Here is a 17,994-nt window from a genome sequence, read left to right on the forward strand (position 1 = left end):
CCGGCTCGGTGCCAAGTCTTCCACAATTCCCAGAGCCCCGGTGGAAGATTTCTGCCCCTTCCCCTGCCCTTCCATCCCTCACAAACCAAGGGAGACTATTGTTGTCTCCTCTTCCTTACTGTCCCCAAGATAAGAGACTCCATTTCCACACACACACACGCCCAATTTCCTATCACACGCTATCAGACAAGCAGTTCTGTTCTCCTCAGTCTTTTCCAGCTAAAGGATACTGTTCTTCAGACATGGCGTCTGCTGTAAAACATATTGGGCACTGCTGGCAGAGACAGAATGGCCTTTCACTTGCCTAGCCTGGCTTTACTGCCATTCGTGGCCTTTTGCTCCGGACCCTTGCTTGCTTTTTCGGCAGCCATGTTTGTTTTGAATGGGAGCCAAGCTCAGCTCCCATTTCCGATGGCCACCCAGATTGTAATGCCCGGACTCATAGATCTACGAAATTTCACTAATATGTGCATTCTTTGCCTCAGTATAAGTATGTTGGTACCCATAACTTGGCTGAAGAAGTTGCACTGCAGAAATGGGGGGGGGGGCTGCAAATCCTTAAGGATGGCTATGCTTTAGTTCGCATCAGAAAGTGCTGATTAGTTAAGCTCACCTGAATATGCGAACTGAAATGAATTTCACCTCCATGCCTAGTGCAAAGTGATGAACACGGGGGGCAAAAAATATAAATTTCACATATATACATATGGGGTCTAAACTGGCAGCGAATGACTATGAATGAAATACTGGCTCACCGGGGGTTTCAGTTTGGCCAGTGAGGACATTTTTTCAAATCCACACCAAGCTGTCCATCAGCTGACCTCACTCCAACAGGGGGCGGGATTCCCCACAGAGAGGTGGCACACCAAACCAATGCGTCCGCATTTTGATCATGATGCTAAAACAAAGGCTTTCTCCTCCATTTCAGCAGTGCCTTGTTGCCTGTGAGGTGCTTTGAAGCATCAATGATGCCTGGTGATTGACAAATGGGTGGTCACACTCACTTCTCAAATTTGGCCCACAAAGCCAGTCTTGGAAAAGATCTGGTCTGTGGATCCCAAAAGGTTCAGCATCCTTGCAGTTGCAGGAATCTGTGGTGAGATGCCGTGTACAGTTCTGCTTGCCTCACCTCAAAAAGGATATTGTTGAGTTAGAAAAAACTCAGAAAGGGGCAGTTAACAACAACAATTTATTATTTGTAACCCACCAATCTGGCTGGGTTTCCCCAGCCACTCTGGGTGGCTCCCAACAGAATATTAAAAACACGATAAAACATCAAACATTAAAGAACTTCCCTCAACAAGGCTGCCTTCAGATGTCTTCTAAAAGTCAGTTTATTTCCTTGACATCTGATGGGAGGGCGTCCCACAGGGCGGGCGCCACTACCGAGAAGGCCCTCTGCCTGGTTCCCTGTAGCTTCACTTCTTGCAGTGAGGGAACCGCCAGAAGGCCCTCGGAGCTGGACTTCAGTGTCTGGGCTGAATGATGGGGGTGGAGATGCTCCTTCAGGTATACAGGACCGAGGCCGTTTAAAGCTTTAAAGGTCAGCACCAACACTTGAATTATGCTCAGAAATGTACTGGGAGCCAAAGTAGGTCTTTCAGGACTGGTGTTATATGGTCCCAGTCACCAGTCTAGCTGCCGCATTCTGGATTAGTTGTAGTTTCTTAGTTGCCTTCAAAGGTAGCCCCATGTAGAGCACATTGCAGTAGTCGAAGCAGGAGATAACCAGAGCATGCACCACAACATTTGGTCTTTTAGTTTGGAGAAAAGGAGAGTAAGAAGAGACTTGGTAGAGGTGTATAAAGTTTTGTGTGGCTTGGTGAAAGTGCATAGAGGATTTTCCCCCCCTTCCTCTCTCAAAGTACAGTGGTACCTTGGGTTAAGAACTTAATTCATTCTGGAGGTCCGTTCTTAACCTGAAACTGTTTTTAACCTGAGGTACCACTTTAGCTCAATGACAAACTTAGACAGCATCTTAAAAAGCAGAGACATCACCTTGTCAACAAAGGTCTGTATAGTTAAAGCTATGGTTTTCCCAGTAGTGATGTATGGAAGTGAAAGCTGGACCATAAAGAAGGCTGATCGCCGAAGAATTGATGCTTTTGAATTATGGTGCTGGAGGAGACTCTTGAGAGTCCCATGGACTGCAAGAAGATCAAACCTCTCCATTCTGAAGGAAATCAGCCCTGAGTGCTCACTGGAAGGACAGATCCTGAAGCTGAGGCTCCAATACTTTGGCCACCTCACGAGAAGAGAAGACTCCCTGGAAAAGACCCTGGTTGGATAGTGTTCCTAAAAGCTACCAGCATGAGTTTGACTAAACTGCGGGAGGCAGTGGAAGACAGGAGTGCCTGGCGTCCATGGGGTCACAAAGAGTCGGACACGACTAAACAACTAAACAACAACAGCTAATGCCGCCGTGCGATTTCTGTTCTCATCCTGAGGTAAAGTTCTTAACCCAAGGTACTATTTCTGGGTTAGTACCATCAGGTCTGTAACCTAAAGTGTCTGTAACCCGAGGTACCACTGCATTGGAACTTGGGACCATCCAGTGTGGCTGATTGTTGAAAGATTCGCGACAGACAAAATAAATTACTTCTTCACACAGTGCATAGTTAAACTGTAGAATTCACTCCCATGAGAAGTAGTGATGGCCACTAATTTTAAAAGACTAATTTCAGTATTTCCCGAGCTTGGATCTCCAGCTGTTTTTTGGACTATAACTCCCATCATCCCGAGTTAGCAGGACTGGGATTATGGTCAGGGATTATGGGAACTGTAGTCCAAAAACAGATGGAGATCCAAGTTTGGTAAACACTGGTCTAATTCATAGAGGGTAAGGCTATCAGTGGCTATGAGCCACAGGGGTTATAATGTACCTCCACTACAGCAGAAGTATGTTTCTGAATACAGTGGTACCTCAGGTTAAGTACTTAATTTGTTCTGGAGGTCCGTTCTTAACTTGAAACTGTTCACTTGAAGCAGCGGGAGGCCCCATTAGCTAAAGTGGTGCTTCAGGTTAAGAACAGTTTCAGGTTAAGAACGGACCTCCAGAACGAATTAAGTTCTTAACCCGAGGTACCACTGTATAAGACAATAAGGAACCTGTTTTAAGAACCTTGTGTAATATGCTCCTAGTATTGAGGGGGCGCCATGGAATTGCCACATTCTGCACCCACCAGGTTCACAAGCTGTTTTACTATAGTAAAACCATGGGGAAACCCAGCCAGATGGGTGGGGTATAAATTATTATTATTATTATTATTATTATTATTATTATTATTATTATTATTAATACCAGCCTGCCCACTTCCACTTCCTCTCTGAGTGGGCAGGATTCTCTTGTTTATTTTTATTTTTTAATGAGCACAGTGGAGATGCGGGGTGTGTGTGTGGTAATTGTGTGTTGTAGTTGAGAGGAGCAGTTAGCCAGTCGATAATTAAACAACCTTTGGCCTTTTAAACCGCGTGGAGGTATTGTTTTCATTAGTTAATATGGTATGCTTCCTGTGTTTTCGTTTTGTAAACCACCTTGTGATCCTTTGATGAAAAGTGGCTTAGAAATTTAATTAATTAATAGTAATAGGAGTCTGATTTGAGATTACAGTGGCCTGAATTGACTGGTTCAGAGCAAAGGGGATGCTTCTTACTGGGTGCAATGCATGGAAAACATGTTATTATAGATAATAATAGAAATTAATAAATGCTATGATTTTGATTACTTGGGGTGTTAAGGGAGAAATACAAGCTGCGGAGGAATTCCTGAAGTGGCCTATGACAAACTGTGCTCCCCCTTGCCCTGAAGTGTGAACAGAGACTGGGGGTTCAGAAGGTTGCCAGGGTAACTGAGTGTGAGGTGACAGGAAAAGAGAGTTTTTGGCAAGATGTGCTGGGTAGAAAGAGGGGAAAGAAGAAAGACTGGGATCCATCTTGGGCAGGCTGGCTGAAGGCAGGCTGGGAGAGATGCCTTGGACTCCATGGCCCCACTGCTGTGGGAGAGAAGCCCTTCTTAATATGACCACGTTGTAAGATCTGGACTCCATGCAGACTGAATGTGTAAATAGGTAAATAAACCATATTTCTTAAAGCTATGACAGGACGCGGGTGGCACTGTGATCTAAACCACTGAGCCTCTTGGGCTTGCCGATCAGAAGATCGGTGATTCAAATCCCCGTGATGGGGTGAGCTCCCGTTGCTCGGTCCCAGCTCCTGCCAACCTAGCAGTTCGAAAGCACGCCAAAAAATAGTGCAAGTAGATAAATAGGTACTGCTCCGGTGGGAAGGTAATCGGTGTTTCTGAGCGCTGCTCTTGTGTCGGGGTTCCGTTACGCCAGAAGCGGCTTAGTCATGCTGGCCACATGACCCGGAAAAACTGTCTGCGGACAAACGCCAGCTCCCTTGGCCTGTAAAGCGAGATGGGCACTGCAACCCCGGAGTCGTCTGCAACTGGACTTAACTGTCAGGGGTCCTTTACCTTTACCTTTAGGTAACACCATCACTTAAATGCCTGTCTGCACCGCCAACAGATTCAAGAGCATCCCAAGGCTGTAAAACATGCAAGACAAAAGAATGCTTAATCCCGCGAAATAGGTTTATAGTAGTTCTCTTGCCGATGTGCTAGGAAGTTTATTACATGTGGGGGGCAGGTATTTGGGGGAGCATTTCAAAACATGACTCCCGTCCTGATCTGCCAATTGACAAAGCGTGTTCTCCCTCATGGAGAGCACATGTTGTGGTGGGGGCTGACAAGACACCTCACTGTTGCTGGGCAAAAGAGTTTGGCCATCTTTAAGCAGGGGCGGGCTGTTACTGGGGAGATTTATATGTTGCCATTTATTGATTGACAGCCCTGTTCGTTAAATACACTGTACGCAGTGACAAGCTTCCTCTTTCGCTGCATGCTTCGGATCACCCACCCTCCCTCCCTAATGTTAGGCTGTTTGCGTTGACCTTGCTATGCCTGTCATGGGGTCGTCTGCTTTGGGGCAGGGGCCCGGTAGGAATTTTGTCTATCGGGGTGAAGGCGGTCCAATCTGATTGCAAGGCGCCGACCCATTAGTAGTTCAGCGGGGCTCCGGCCAGTCGTTGAGCTGGGGGTGCTGTGCTGTGCTAGAAGGACTGTGGCAAGGCGGTACTCCCAATCCCCTTGCGTCATGCGGCGAAGGGTGTCCTTGGTGGTCCGCACCACGCGTTCTGCTTGGCCATTGGTGGCAGGGTGGAATGGCGCCAAACGGATGTGGCGGATGGCGTTCTGCGCTGTGAAGGTTTGGAATTCTCCTGACGTAAATGCAGTCCCGTTGTCTGAGACGAGAGTGTCAGGGAGCCCGTGGGTTGCAAACAGCCTGCATAGTACCCGGATGGCTGCGGACGTGGAAGTGGACGGTACCAGTGCGACTTCCAGCCATTTGGTGTAGGAGTCCACCACTATGAAGAATGTTTTCCCCTGAAAGGGGCCAGTGAAGTCCACATGCAGGCGTGACCATGGTGCTCGGGCGGACTCCCAGGACTGGACTGGGGCCCTTGGGGGATCTGGGCAGGATTCTTGGCAGGCCTGGCAGTGTTTGACCCAGGCCTCTATCTCTCCGTCAATCCCCGGCCACCACACATAACTCCTGGCAAGGGCCTTCATTCTTACTACCCCTGGGTGTGTCTCGTGTAGGGCTGTGAGGACCCTTTTGCAGAGGGGCTGGGGAACAACGACCCTGCTTCCCCATAACAGGCACCCCTTGTGGGCCGACAGTTCATGTTTGCGGGTTGTGTAGCCGGCGAATTCTGACCCGGGGCTGCTGCTGAGCCATCCCCTCCACACCCAGTCCAGGACCCGGGAGATGACCCTATCTTTCTTGGAATGGTGTACAACTTCTTGTGTCTGAATGGGGCGGTCGGGAAGCAGCTCCAGGCTCATAACCTCTTGTGCAGGTGCTGGGTCGGGGCCTGTTTCCGGTAGTGGTAGCCTGCTGAGGGCGTCCGCATGGCCCATCGCCTTCCCAGGGCGGTGAATCAGTGCATACTGGTAGCTGGCAAGGAAAACTGACCACCTGAGGACGTGAGGAGACAGCACTTGGGGGTCTGCTTTTCGGGGGCAAACAAGCCAAGCAACGGCTTGTGGTCAGTCACCACGGTGAAGGGCTGCCCGTACAAGAAATCATGGAATTTTTTTACTCCCTTCACGGTTGCCAGACCCTGCTTGTCGATTTGTGAGTAGTTCCGCTCAGTTGCGTTGAGTGTCTGGGGAAAGTATGCCACCGGTACCTCTCTTCCATCCGGGAGTTGGTGTCCCAGGACAGCGCCAGTGCCATAGGGCGAGGCGTCGCATACTAGCACCACCGGCAGCCTCTCGTCAAAGTGTGCCAAGACCGAGTTTGAGACAAGCAAGTCCTTGACTGCCTGGAATGTGGCCTCCTGGTGCTGGCCCCACACCCACAGGGCCCACTTGTCCAGGAGTCTGTGTAGGGGCTCCGCTACCACCGCCTTGTGGGGAAGGAAGGAATGGTAAAAGTTCAATAGTCCCAAGAAGGCCTGAAGTTCAGTCTTGCTCTTGGGCGCTGGGGCATCACAAATGGCCCGTACCTTGTCTCCAGTCGGGTGGACCCCTTCTGCGTCCACCATAAATCCCAGAAAGTCCACCTGAGGCACTCCTAGTAGACATTTTTCCCGCTTCACCTTGAGACCCGCCGTCTGGAAACGGTGCAGAACGGTGCTGAGGCGGTCCTCAAACTCCTCTGGTGTGGGCCCGGCAATCAACACATCATCGAAGAAGGGAGTGACGCCAGGAATCCCAGTAAGCTAATGTAGGGGCCCTTGACCACAAGCAAGTCCAGTTGCTGCGTCCGCCCTCGGTATTGCACCCTGAAGGTCCCCACCCCCATTGTGGGGACCCTACGTTTCTGGAAGTCCCGGAGGGTGAATGGGGCCGGCCTGAGTTTGGGACCCCCAGTAGGACACAGTTTCCTTAAGGTCCTTGCCGAGATTATGGATAGAGTTGAGCCCGTGTCAAGCTCCATGCGGCATGGGGCCCCCTCTATCTGTACCTCTACATAAATTTTCTCTACGTTGGGGTGGGGCAACTGTTATACCTGGAAGTCCGTGAGCTCTGTCGTGTTGCCTTGGTGCGTTGGGCCCCGGGACCTGGGGCTCTTGGATTGGTCATCTGATGCCTGGCGTCGGGTGGGCCGAGCTCGACACACCCGGGCGATGTGTCCCAATTTTCTGCACTGCCTGCACTCTGTGTTGCGGAAACGGCAGGTCCTCCTCTCGTGAGTTTCCCCGCAGCTTGCGCAGTTCCCTCCTTCTCGTCGAGGCAGCTGTGGTATGTGGGCTGCTTGAGTGCGCTGCTGTACTCGGTGCACCTCCTCCCTGTCGGATGCTGAGTCATCTGTGAGGTTTTCGTGGTGAACCCTCGGTTGGGATGGCAGGCTCGGCCGTGCCTCTTGCGTCGACCTCTTGGCAGCTTCCGTTGCCAGGGCCTCCTCCAGAGCGACCTGGAACGTTAGGTCCTTCTTAGCGTAGAGGCGTCGTTGCAGCTTCTCATCCTTCAGGCCACCGACGAGGCGGTCACGAAGCATGTTCTCCAGCTCTGAGAAGTTGCAGAACCGGGCGGCTTGGCGGAGAGAGGTCACAAACCCAGTTATGGTTTCCCCAGGGGCTTGCCGCTTTGCGTAGAAGGCATTTCGACGAGCCACCACTGAGGGCTGCGGCGAAAAGTGCCCCTTCAGCTGTTCCATTATTGTTTTGTATGGAACAATAGCGACGTCTTCAGGTGCAAGGAGAGCCCGGGCGATTTCAAACGTCTCCTCTCCACAGACACTGAAGAATATCGCCCTCTTCTTGGCGTCTTCTTCATCGGTGACCCCTTTGGCTTCTAGGAGGAAGGTGAAACGGGAGGTGTACGCTTCCCAGTCTCCAGATGCTGGGTTGCATGGCGAGAAGCTGCTCTCAGTTGCCATTCTGAGTTCCTTGTGTCCCGGAGCTGAAGCCTGGATACACGGTGCGAGGCAGCGGTGCAGCAGGTGGTGGTGCTGCGGTGCTGTGTGTGGCAGTCAGCGCAGTGGGATCCCACCTTCGTCGCCAGTGAAATATACTCAGAGTCGCAAAGTGATTTCATGCTCTTTATTCAGCTCATAGTGGTGAGGAGGAATGAATAAAAGTCCCCTCAAAGTATCTGCTTTATATACATTATTTACACAATGGGCTGCACATGATTGGCTAATTCCGGAATTCTACTGTAAGCCAATCAGGTTGTGGATTCACTTCTATCTGGAGCATGATTGGGTGGTTCCTGCCAACCAATCATACTGCTGCATTGTTCTAGGACCAATCAGACTGCTGCATTTTGGATCCTATTGTTCTAGGACCAATCAGACTGCTGCAGTTTGGATCCTATTCAACTCAGTACATAACACTATGCTTTTGTCTGAACCCCCTGGCATTCTGGGGAGAGGTGAGGCATGGTTCCCAGTCCCGTCTCTCTTCCCAGGTGACTTACCCTTGGTGACTTCGCGGGAGGTGCGAATGTCAGAGCTGTCCCCGTGCTACCAATGCCTAAGCAACCACTCACATTGCTGTATTTTTAATAAAGTTGTGGCCAAAATTATGCCAAAAACCTTAAACAAAAATCAAGTGCCATTGTGTTCTTGTTTGGGGTGTCTTGGGACCTTGACGCGCAACTAAATGTCCACTTAAACTTGTTGAATTCATTTTATCGTATGCATAGGATTTCTGATCATTTCCTCAACATTTACAGCACTTCCCCATTGTACATTAGCAAAACATGTTTAACAAATAATAAAACAGCAGAGGAAAGATAACCAGGTCTTTATTTTCCTGTGCCTCGCTATTACTGCCGATGCAAGCAGAGAAGAGACCTTTGGGAGCAGCAGGGTTAATAGCAAAGCCTGTCCCCCACCCCACTCTTGAAATGGCTCTGTGGTTCGAGAATGACTCTTTGCTTCCCCTCTTAATCTGTATTTTACGAGTGAGAAGCTTTGCATTATGCAAATCGTTAGATAGGAACAGGTGACATTTCAGCAAAGAACATGATCAGCAGCCCAGGCCTGGATTGGGCTGCTGATTTATACATTAGTATTTGTCACAAAGATTGCAAGTGCTTCAGTCTACACTCTGCAATTTGCTTTCCCCCCATTCCTCCTACTCCTTAAGGTGGAAACTTCATCAAAGTGTTGAAAAAGAGCCAGAAAAAGGCCCAGCTGATGTATGCGCTTAATGGATTCTCTAGGAATGGCTGCTGGGTTAATTTCTCTCTCTCTCTCTCTCTCTCTCTCTCTCTCTCTCACACACACACACACACACACGATTAAACAATTAGGTGGCATCAATTGTCATTTTGCATGTTGATCCTCACCAAGGTACACAATAATGAATTTGTGTTTTCCTCATCCATAGGGGACTCAAAAGCAAACTGGGTCTGAAGGAGCTCAGTCAGCCCCCAAACAACCATCCTAGAGGCTGAAAATGTTGCATTCCATTTCCTCTATCTTTTAGTTCCTTTTTCGGTTTATATTTTAACAGTGGCTCAATACAGATTGATCTGCTTGCCTTGAAATACATTTTGTGCAGTAAATTAGTGCCGGGAAAGAAAGTGAGAAAGTGCTCCCCCCCCCCCAATTATCCAATGGGTGGGTTATTTACCAAATATTATCACTACTCAGGCCTATGCAAAAGTGGGGGGCAGCTGAGTAAACTCCAGGGACCGACTGCTTTTTTTGTATGACCTTATAACTTAAAAATAATAATAATAATAATAATAATAATAATAACAACAACAACAACAACAACAACAACAACAACAACAACAACAACAACCCGCCCATCTGGCTGAGTTTCCCCAGCCACTCCAGACGGATTCCAATCAAGTGTTAAAAACAATACAGCATTAAATATTAAAAAATTCCCTAAACAGGGCTGCCTTCAGATGTCTTTTAAAGATAAGATAGCTGCTTATTTCCTTCACATGTGAAGGGAGGGTGGGCGCCACTACTGAGAAGGCCCCCTGTCTGGTTCCCTGTAACCTCACTTCTCACAATGAGGGAACCGCCAGAAGGCCTTCAGTGCTGGATCTCAGTGTCCGGGCTGAACGATGGGGGTAGAGACTCTCTAACCCATGTCCGGTCTGATTCAGAGTGAGTTTTCCGCCACTGGCGTTCTAGCCGTCTCAGCGATTGTATCATCACCCTCAGCTCCGGGGAAAACCACGGGGCTGTCCGGGCTCCATGCAATCAGAGAGGGCGCTTCGGAGCCAGACAGTCGATAGCCCTGGTTAACTCCGTATTCCAACGGGTCACCAGGGAATCAGCTGAAAGGCCATCAACATGGGATAAAACATCCCCTACCACTCTCTGGAAACTATTTGGATCCATTAAGTGGCGAGGGTGGACCATCCAAATCAGTCCCACTGATTTGGGAGGGTGGTCGCGGAGAAGTCCAGTTGCACCAGGAAGTGATCTGACCATGGCACGTCTTTTGTTTCACTTTTACTTAATGTCAGATCACCAACATCCATCTAACAAGACTCCCGTCCCAGGCCTCAGACAGGTTCTGCACGGACCTGTCACTACTGCATAGTCTCCTTTTATTTTTGCAAAGTGAGGTGCATAGAAATAAATGCAGCCTGCCCAATGGATTTTGGTGAATTACACACATATGCCCAGTTTATACTTCTTGCTGCTATTTGAATTTATGTATTTACATGGCTAAGGACGTCAGTACCTTAAGGATCACCTATCCCCGTATGAACTGCCCCAGACCCTGTGCTTGTCACCTGAAGGCCTTCTCTACATCCTCCATCCCAGAGAGGTTTGGAGGGTGGTAACAAGAGAAGGGCCTTTTCTGTGGTGGCTCCCCAATTGTGGAATGCTCTCTCCAGAGAGGCTCGCCTGGCACCATCACTACAGGTCTTTAGGCGCCAAGCAGAAATATTTCTCTTTACCCAGCCTATGGGTAATATATAATCTATAGTCTGTCAAAGTGTGGGGTGTTATTATGGTGATTATTTTACTATTACTCTGTCTGTCGTTATATTTTTTATTATGTTTTATCACTGATGTTCTGTAATGTGTTTTTAATGTTGTACACTGTCCTGGGATCTTCTGATAAAGGGCGGTATATAAATTGAATAATAATAATAATAATAATAATAATAATAATAATTGCCTGCGCAATAGACAACTTACTATTAAAAACAGCATACAATGTCACAATACGAAATTTTAAACTACATAAATTAAACATCACAGTCAAACACCCAGCGACAAACCCCCTCTTCTAGCACAACCCTCCTCATTCAAACCTGTAGCAGCCACAATATAAACATATTCAACCATCAATTGATGCAGCGGGGAGATGTTAACTGTAAAATATAATAACAACTCTTTAAAAAAGCTTGTGGGGGGGGAGAAAAGTCTTCATCTGATACTGAGGTTGTGCCAGGTGACTTTCCCTGGCGATGGAATTCTGCAGGTGGGGCTTTTTCAAGAAAGCCCCCTATCTCATTTCCACCAGGAGGCAGAACTTTGAGGAAGGCCTCTTTGCATGTCAAGACCCCGAGCCCCCCCCCCTTTAGAAAAATGAGCAAAATTGAGGCCACAACTTTATTGGTTACAAAATGTGAGCAGTATTGGCTTAGACATTGGAATTGAACCAACTATATCTGACTCCTGCCCGCCTGCAGGAAGTCTCACAAGGTTTAACCACCAGTAGGGGGAGCATCTTAAAAAGCAGAGACATCACCTTGCCAACAAAGGTCCGTATAGTTAAAGCTATGGTTTTCCCAGTAGTGATGTATGGAAGTGAGAGCTAGACCATCAAGAAGGCTGGTCGCCAAAGAATTGATGCTTTTGAATTATGGTGCTGGAGGAGACTCTTGAGAGTCCCATGGACTGCAAGAAGATCAAACCTCTCCATTCTGAAGGAAATCAGCCCTGAATGCTCACTGGAAGGACAGATCCTGAAGCTGAGGCTCCAATACTTTGGCCACCTCATGAGAAGAGAAGACTCCCTGGAAAAGACCCTAATGTTGGGAAAGATGGAGGGCACAAGGAGAAGGGGACGACAGAGGACGAGATGGTTGGACAATGTTCTCAAAGCTACCAATATGAGTCTGACCAAACTGTGGGAGGCAGTGGAAGACAGAAGTGCCTGGCGTGCTATGGTCCATGGGGTCACGAAGAGTCGGATACGACTAAACGACTAAACAACAGCAGGGGGAGCCCTGCTGCTGCCCGTCAACTAGGAACTCCCCCAGGGTCACTGATAGGGGTCGTGCCATGGCCCTAGACCCCCATCTGGGCTTCGGACAGAGACCACGCCCCTCGGATTCCTTTAACACAGTGGTTCTCAACCTGTGGGTCCCCAGATGTTGTTAGACTACAACTCCCATCATCCCTGAGCTCTGGCCTTGCTAGCTAGGGGTGATGGGAGTTGTAGTGCAACAACATCTGGGAACCCACAGGTTGAGAAAGGCTGCTTTAACCTTTTAGTAAGGAGGGGCAGGTGATGGCCACACCTCCCCTCTCCCGAACAAGGTTTTACCAGTGCCTAACCACCAAACCTGACAAAGCTATGGCGATTGCTACGAGGTAGGTGAAAACCAAATGGCCACCTAGCCCTAGCTGGGCTAGGGGAATTTCCAGCTGCAAGATAAAAAAAACTGAGACTCTGGGACTGACCTTGAATCTTTTGAGTGTTATGGCAAATGGAAAGGGAAAAACAGACCAGTTAACTGCTGAAAAAACATTAAGGTCTGGGAGGACTTGGCAGCAACCCAGGAGAGGCTCAACATCAGGCCTTCCTGTTTCTTCTTCTGCTGCTCCTGTACCAGTACACTCAAAACCAAGAGGAATGTCGACAGAACAGACCTTAGCGGTTGCATTATATAAGATAAATGACTTACTGGAACAGCTTAACAAGAAAGTGGATGCTGCAACTACTAAAACTGACTTAAATACAGAAAATATAAATAATCTGGGACAAAAGGTGAATACTAATACAGAAACCATCCAGAAATTGATACAGGAATCTACTTTGATATGGCAGATGGCGGAAGAAGCCAGGGAGAAAGCTGTTGCTGCTGAATGCAAAGTAACACAACTGGAGAGAGAGAGAGAGTCCCAGCCCTACAGAGGCAACTTGGGATCAGAGCCCTACTTGAATTGGAGAAGGAAAGCTTGATAGATTCCTCACACAGGAATTTGCTGACTTTTGGGACTTGGACTTGGGTCAAGAAGAGATCAGAATTGTGAGGGCCTTCAGACTTGGAAGAGGAGGGGGAAAAAGAGAACAACAGAATAAGAGACTGTTTGATCACCCTTCGATCTAAAAAAGAGAGAGATAGAATATTGGGTTGGCACTATCAGAAAAACCTAGAAGTACAACAGTCAAGAGTGGAAATTTTTAAAGACGTCCCGAAATATCATTTGGATCTTAGGCCTAACTACGGAGATTTGGTTGCCCAGCTGAGAAGGCTTCTGCTGTGAGTGGCACATGGGGAGGGGCGGCAGTGGCTTTGCCTCTTTCTGTGCGGAATCGCTATCAAGAGATTTCGGAAGCATAATTTTTGTGTTCAGGGCAGCTGGTAATCGCTTGTTCTGGCTCCCCCCCCCAAAAAAAAATCATCTTTAGGTGGGAGTTCAAGAAAAAAAAAAAGGCAGATGAAGTTGATGGACTATATGGAACTGGCAGAAATGACTGGCAGAATCCGAGACCAGGGAGAAGAGTCGGTGGAAGAAGACTGGAAAAAGTTTAAAGATTATTTACGGAAATACTGTAAAATTAATGAATGTTAGAAAAATGTTGGAATGAAGTTATATGGCTTTAGTAGAAATGTTATAAGGAACTAAGTATAATTAGATTAACAGAGTATTAAAGGAAAAAATAAGGTTAGAATGTGCTAAGATAATTATAGGATAGAAAACAGAGGAAGATGGAAAGGAATTGCTGAAACAATTAACAGAAGTGGAATACAAAAGGGAGGTGTGAGGAGGTCGCGGAAATAAGTGAATGAAAGATAAGATACTGAAATTATTTGATGTGTTTTAAACTGTTTTTGTTTTGTTCTGTTTAATGTGTTAGTGTTATGTAGTGTTTTTGTTTTTGTATTGTATTGTTCTTTTTTGTTGTTGTTGTTGTGTTTAAATTGTTGGAAAAGTAAAAAATATTATTTAAAAAAGAAAAAAGAAAACCAAATGGCCAGAGCCAGTTAGCCAAGTGGAAAAACTCCTGCCAGGCCCCTCAATGGCAACCAACCAAGGTCCATAGCAAGACCAATATGATGAACACATGAAAAGATGGCGGGAGATCCACAGAAGATGGAACAAGAGGGAGATCCCCTTGCCGCACTGTGGTTTAAAAGGAGTAAGCCACGCCCCCGGCCCCCCGGATTGGCTGGGCGGGGGCCATGATGCAGGGCTTCCTCAGCCCCCACTGTGTGTGGAGGCCACGTGATCTGACCACAACACCATCCCACTTGGAAGTGGGATAGCTTAACCTCAAGGCCCAGGTAAGCTTGTATGGGGAAAAGATGCTCTTTCAGGCACTGAGATCCCAAGCCACATAATGCTTTATCCATTAAAACCATTGTAATTTTTTGCATAGGGACACGGGTGGCGCTGTGGGTTAAACCACAGAGCCTAGGACTTGCCAATCAGAAGGCCGGTGGTTTTAATCGCTGCGACGGGGTGAGCTCCCATTGCTTGGTCCCTGCTCCTGCCCACCTAGCAGTTCGAAAGCACATCAAAGTGCAAGTAGATAAATAGGTACCGCTCTGGCGGGAAGGTAAATGGTTTTTCCGTGGGCTGCTCTGGTTCGCAAGAAGCGGCTTAGTCATGCTGGCCCCATGACCCGGAAGCTGTACGCCGGCTCCCTCGGCCAATAAAGCGAGATGAGCGCCGCAACCCCAGAGTCATTCACGACTGGACCTAATGGTCAGGGGTTCCTTTACCTTTTAATCTTTTGCATATCTACTTGGAAATAAGTCCCACTGAGCAGGATCACTCCCAAATCAGTGGGGAAAGGATTGCAGCTGTAGCACCCATTTGTCCACAATTTCTGACTGCCACATTAAGTCAAGGTTAGAGAACATGAGGGGCTGTAGTGAAGGCTCTTGGTTCTCCGAATGTACACTAAACAATGCGCAATCTGCCTAAGAACTAAATATCAGATTGGTTTGAAAAGACACAGCGTTTAGGAGCTGTTCATCACCCTTGCCTTTTTGTCAGTAGCGCGGTGCTGTGCCAATTACCCAACCGGTATTTGCCAAATGCAAAACTTTGACAAATTCGCCCAAATGCAGATTGATTGCACAATTTTATTGACGTCTTTAGTGCAAATTCATTCTGTTGCCCCTTTGTTGAAAGACCGTTAGCGAGGAAAGGCAATATAATAACAAGGTCTGTGTGGCCAGAGCACAGGACTCGGCAACTCGGGTAAGTCAGATTCAAGATTAAATGTGGCACTGTCAGAGCTTAGGACATCTGCTCCCAAAAGCTTGGTGGAGGTGACAATTTTAATATACATGTTGGCTGAGTGGACTGGAGCTGTCCTGAGTGTTCAGCACTGTGCTTTTTCCACAGTGTTTTGGTCAGTCATTTGCTTTGGCAGGACTGGTGGCTGTAACTTCTGTTCAGGTTAGCTTCATATATTAAGTTTTCTACATGCGAAAATAAATGTGGAAGATGAGAAATTCAGCAATATAATAATGTGTGAATGATGTGTTGAGGATTTTATTCATGGTTGCATGATTCAGGCAGCTGCTGCATCTACCGAGTGCTTGATGCCTGTTCACTTTTGTCATACATGATATTACACATGTGTTGTCCTAAAAACACATACCAATGTATCAATGTAGAATGAAAAAATGAAGGCACAGATGGAATATAGCATGATACCACTTATGGCCAGAGAATGTTTATTGATGGTGGCTATGGAAATGGTTTATGATTATTATGGTCACATATCAGTTCCGACTTACTTACAATATCAGCAAAATCATAAAACACAACAGGAATACGTTGAATTGCAATTGGGTATAACAGAGACAATTCAGATATGTTGTTGTTGTTGTTTATATATTAAATCTTGATCACTAAAATATAACCTAAAATTATCATTTTAAACCTTAATCATTTTGGTAGTACAGCTTGTTCCCTAAGTTTTATGGCAGTCGCACAGAATTTGGCCAGCCTTAGTGTGATCTCTGGATCCTTGTCCTCTACCAGGAGTTTTAGACATTGAAGTTCGGACCTGTTTGGAGATTTTTGTATAACAGGAGTGATAAATACCAAGCGTATATCCCCATAGAAACGGCAGCGTAACAAGACATGAGAGACAGTTTCTACCTCCATCAAGCCGCAGGGGCAGACTCATTCCACATATAGTTTACCCTCAAATCTGCCCTGCAATAAGTCTATGGAAATCAAATAAATAGCAGTCCTAATATCTAACGTCTCATTCTTCCACTACAGGATTAAGGCACTTTTTGTTTCCTTAGTGCTGTAAGGAAAGGTTGAAACCAAACGTTTTCACTTTTATCCGTGACTGCTGGTGACAAAGTAAGGCTGTCTCACTAACGATGAATGGCTTATTAGACTCTTTTAACAACTGATAATTCACAGTGCATGCAATACAAACTCAAAAACAAGCAAACAGCCCCTACTGGCAGATGCACCATGTAACAGCATACATCAGTGGGTTTTAAACTATTGTGGGGGAATTCGGGTGGAGTTCCTTGGCAGCTAAGGGACGCGGGTGGCGCTGTGGGTTAAACCACTGAGCCTACGACTTGCCGATCAGAAGGTTGGCGGTTCGAATCCCTGCGACAGGGTGAGCTCCCGTTGCTCGGTCCCAGCTCCTGACAACCTAGCAGTTCAAAAGCATGTCAAAGTGCAAGTAGATAAATAGGTACCGCTCTGGCGGGAAGGTAAACGGCGTTTCTGTGTGCTGCTCTGGTTCGCCAGAAGCAGCTTAGTCATGCTGGCCATATGCCCTGGAAGCTGTACACCGGCTCCCTCGGCCAATAAAGCGAGATGAGCGCCGCAACCCCAAAGTCGGTCACGACTGGACCTAATGGTCAGGGGTCCTTTTACCTTTTGCCTTGGCAGCTGGTCAGGGATTACCCATTGTGGAGATCCATAATGATCGAGGTCCCCTTCCCCTGCACTAGCCCTGTTAAGTTGTGGGCGAACATATCAGATGACACAGCGATTCTTCCAAAGCAGCTCTTTATTGTAAGCTGGAACAGAACTAACTGAGGAGCTCAGTCAGCCTGCTTATATAGAGCTCCAGAACAATGTAACTGTTGCCATTTTCTAAAACTATCCAATCACTGAACGTCACTTTTCGATCCTTCATTTGCATAACTATCTACAGTATCCCCCTGCTGGCCCAGGGTGAGAACTTCAGTACATAACAAGCCCAATCCTGCGATAAAGCAAAACACACTCAAAACACATTATATTAACAATTTAAAAATCTGTTTCGAATTCTGTAGTTGGTTATCTCCAGCTTCGTGCATCCTTCATTGCATCTCCCCCACACGACTGCACTGAAGCACCCCTCAAAATATCCAGCTTTTGCAGTGATGACCTGCACTTCAGAAGAGGCCTCAAAAGAGATCCGTTACAGAATGCCAGGATCACCTGTTCAAAGCAAATTGAGTTACCTACATTTTGCTCCTTCTTTTTCCCTCCCCTCACAAGTACAAAGCTAGAAGTTTCAATGGCCTGAGGCTCTTGCCCAGACACTGAAGTCCAGCTCCAAGGGCCTTCTGGTGGTTCCCTCCCTCTGAGAAGTGAAGCTACAGGGAACCAGGCAGAGGGCCTTCTCGGTAGTGGCGCCTGCCCTGTGGAACACCCTTCCATCAGATGTCAAGGAAATAAACAACTATCTGACTTTTAGAAGACATCTGAAGGCAGCCCTGTTGGGGGAAGTTTTTAATGTTTGAAGTTTTATTCTGTTTTTAATATTCTGCTGGGAGCCACC

At 47.3% G+C, this 17,994-nt stretch overlaps 2 long non-coding RNA genes across 2 annotated transcripts in view; one reads left to right on the top strand and one right to left on the bottom strand.

Moving 5' to 3' along the window:
- Nucleotides 1–17,994, top strand: part of LOC307215835 — a 247,706-nt gene that overhangs the window by 95,754 nt on the left and 133,958 nt on the right. The window lies entirely within an intron of this gene.
- LOC307215861 overlaps nucleotides 8,099–17,994 on the bottom strand; it is an 85,031-nt gene continuing 75,135 nt past the window's right edge. The window contains exon 2 of the long non-coding RNA XR_013838685.1: nucleotides 8,099–8,310. This is a non-coding gene — a long non-coding RNA (uncharacterized lncRNA). The remainder of the gene's footprint in view (nucleotides 8,311–17,994) is intronic.

The sequence above is a fragment of the Podarcis cretensis genome (assembly GCF_951804945.1).
Source record: "Podarcis cretensis genome assembly, chromosome: 5".
NCBI lineage: Eukaryota > Metazoa > Chordata > Lepidosauria > Squamata > Lacertidae > Podarcis > Podarcis cretensis.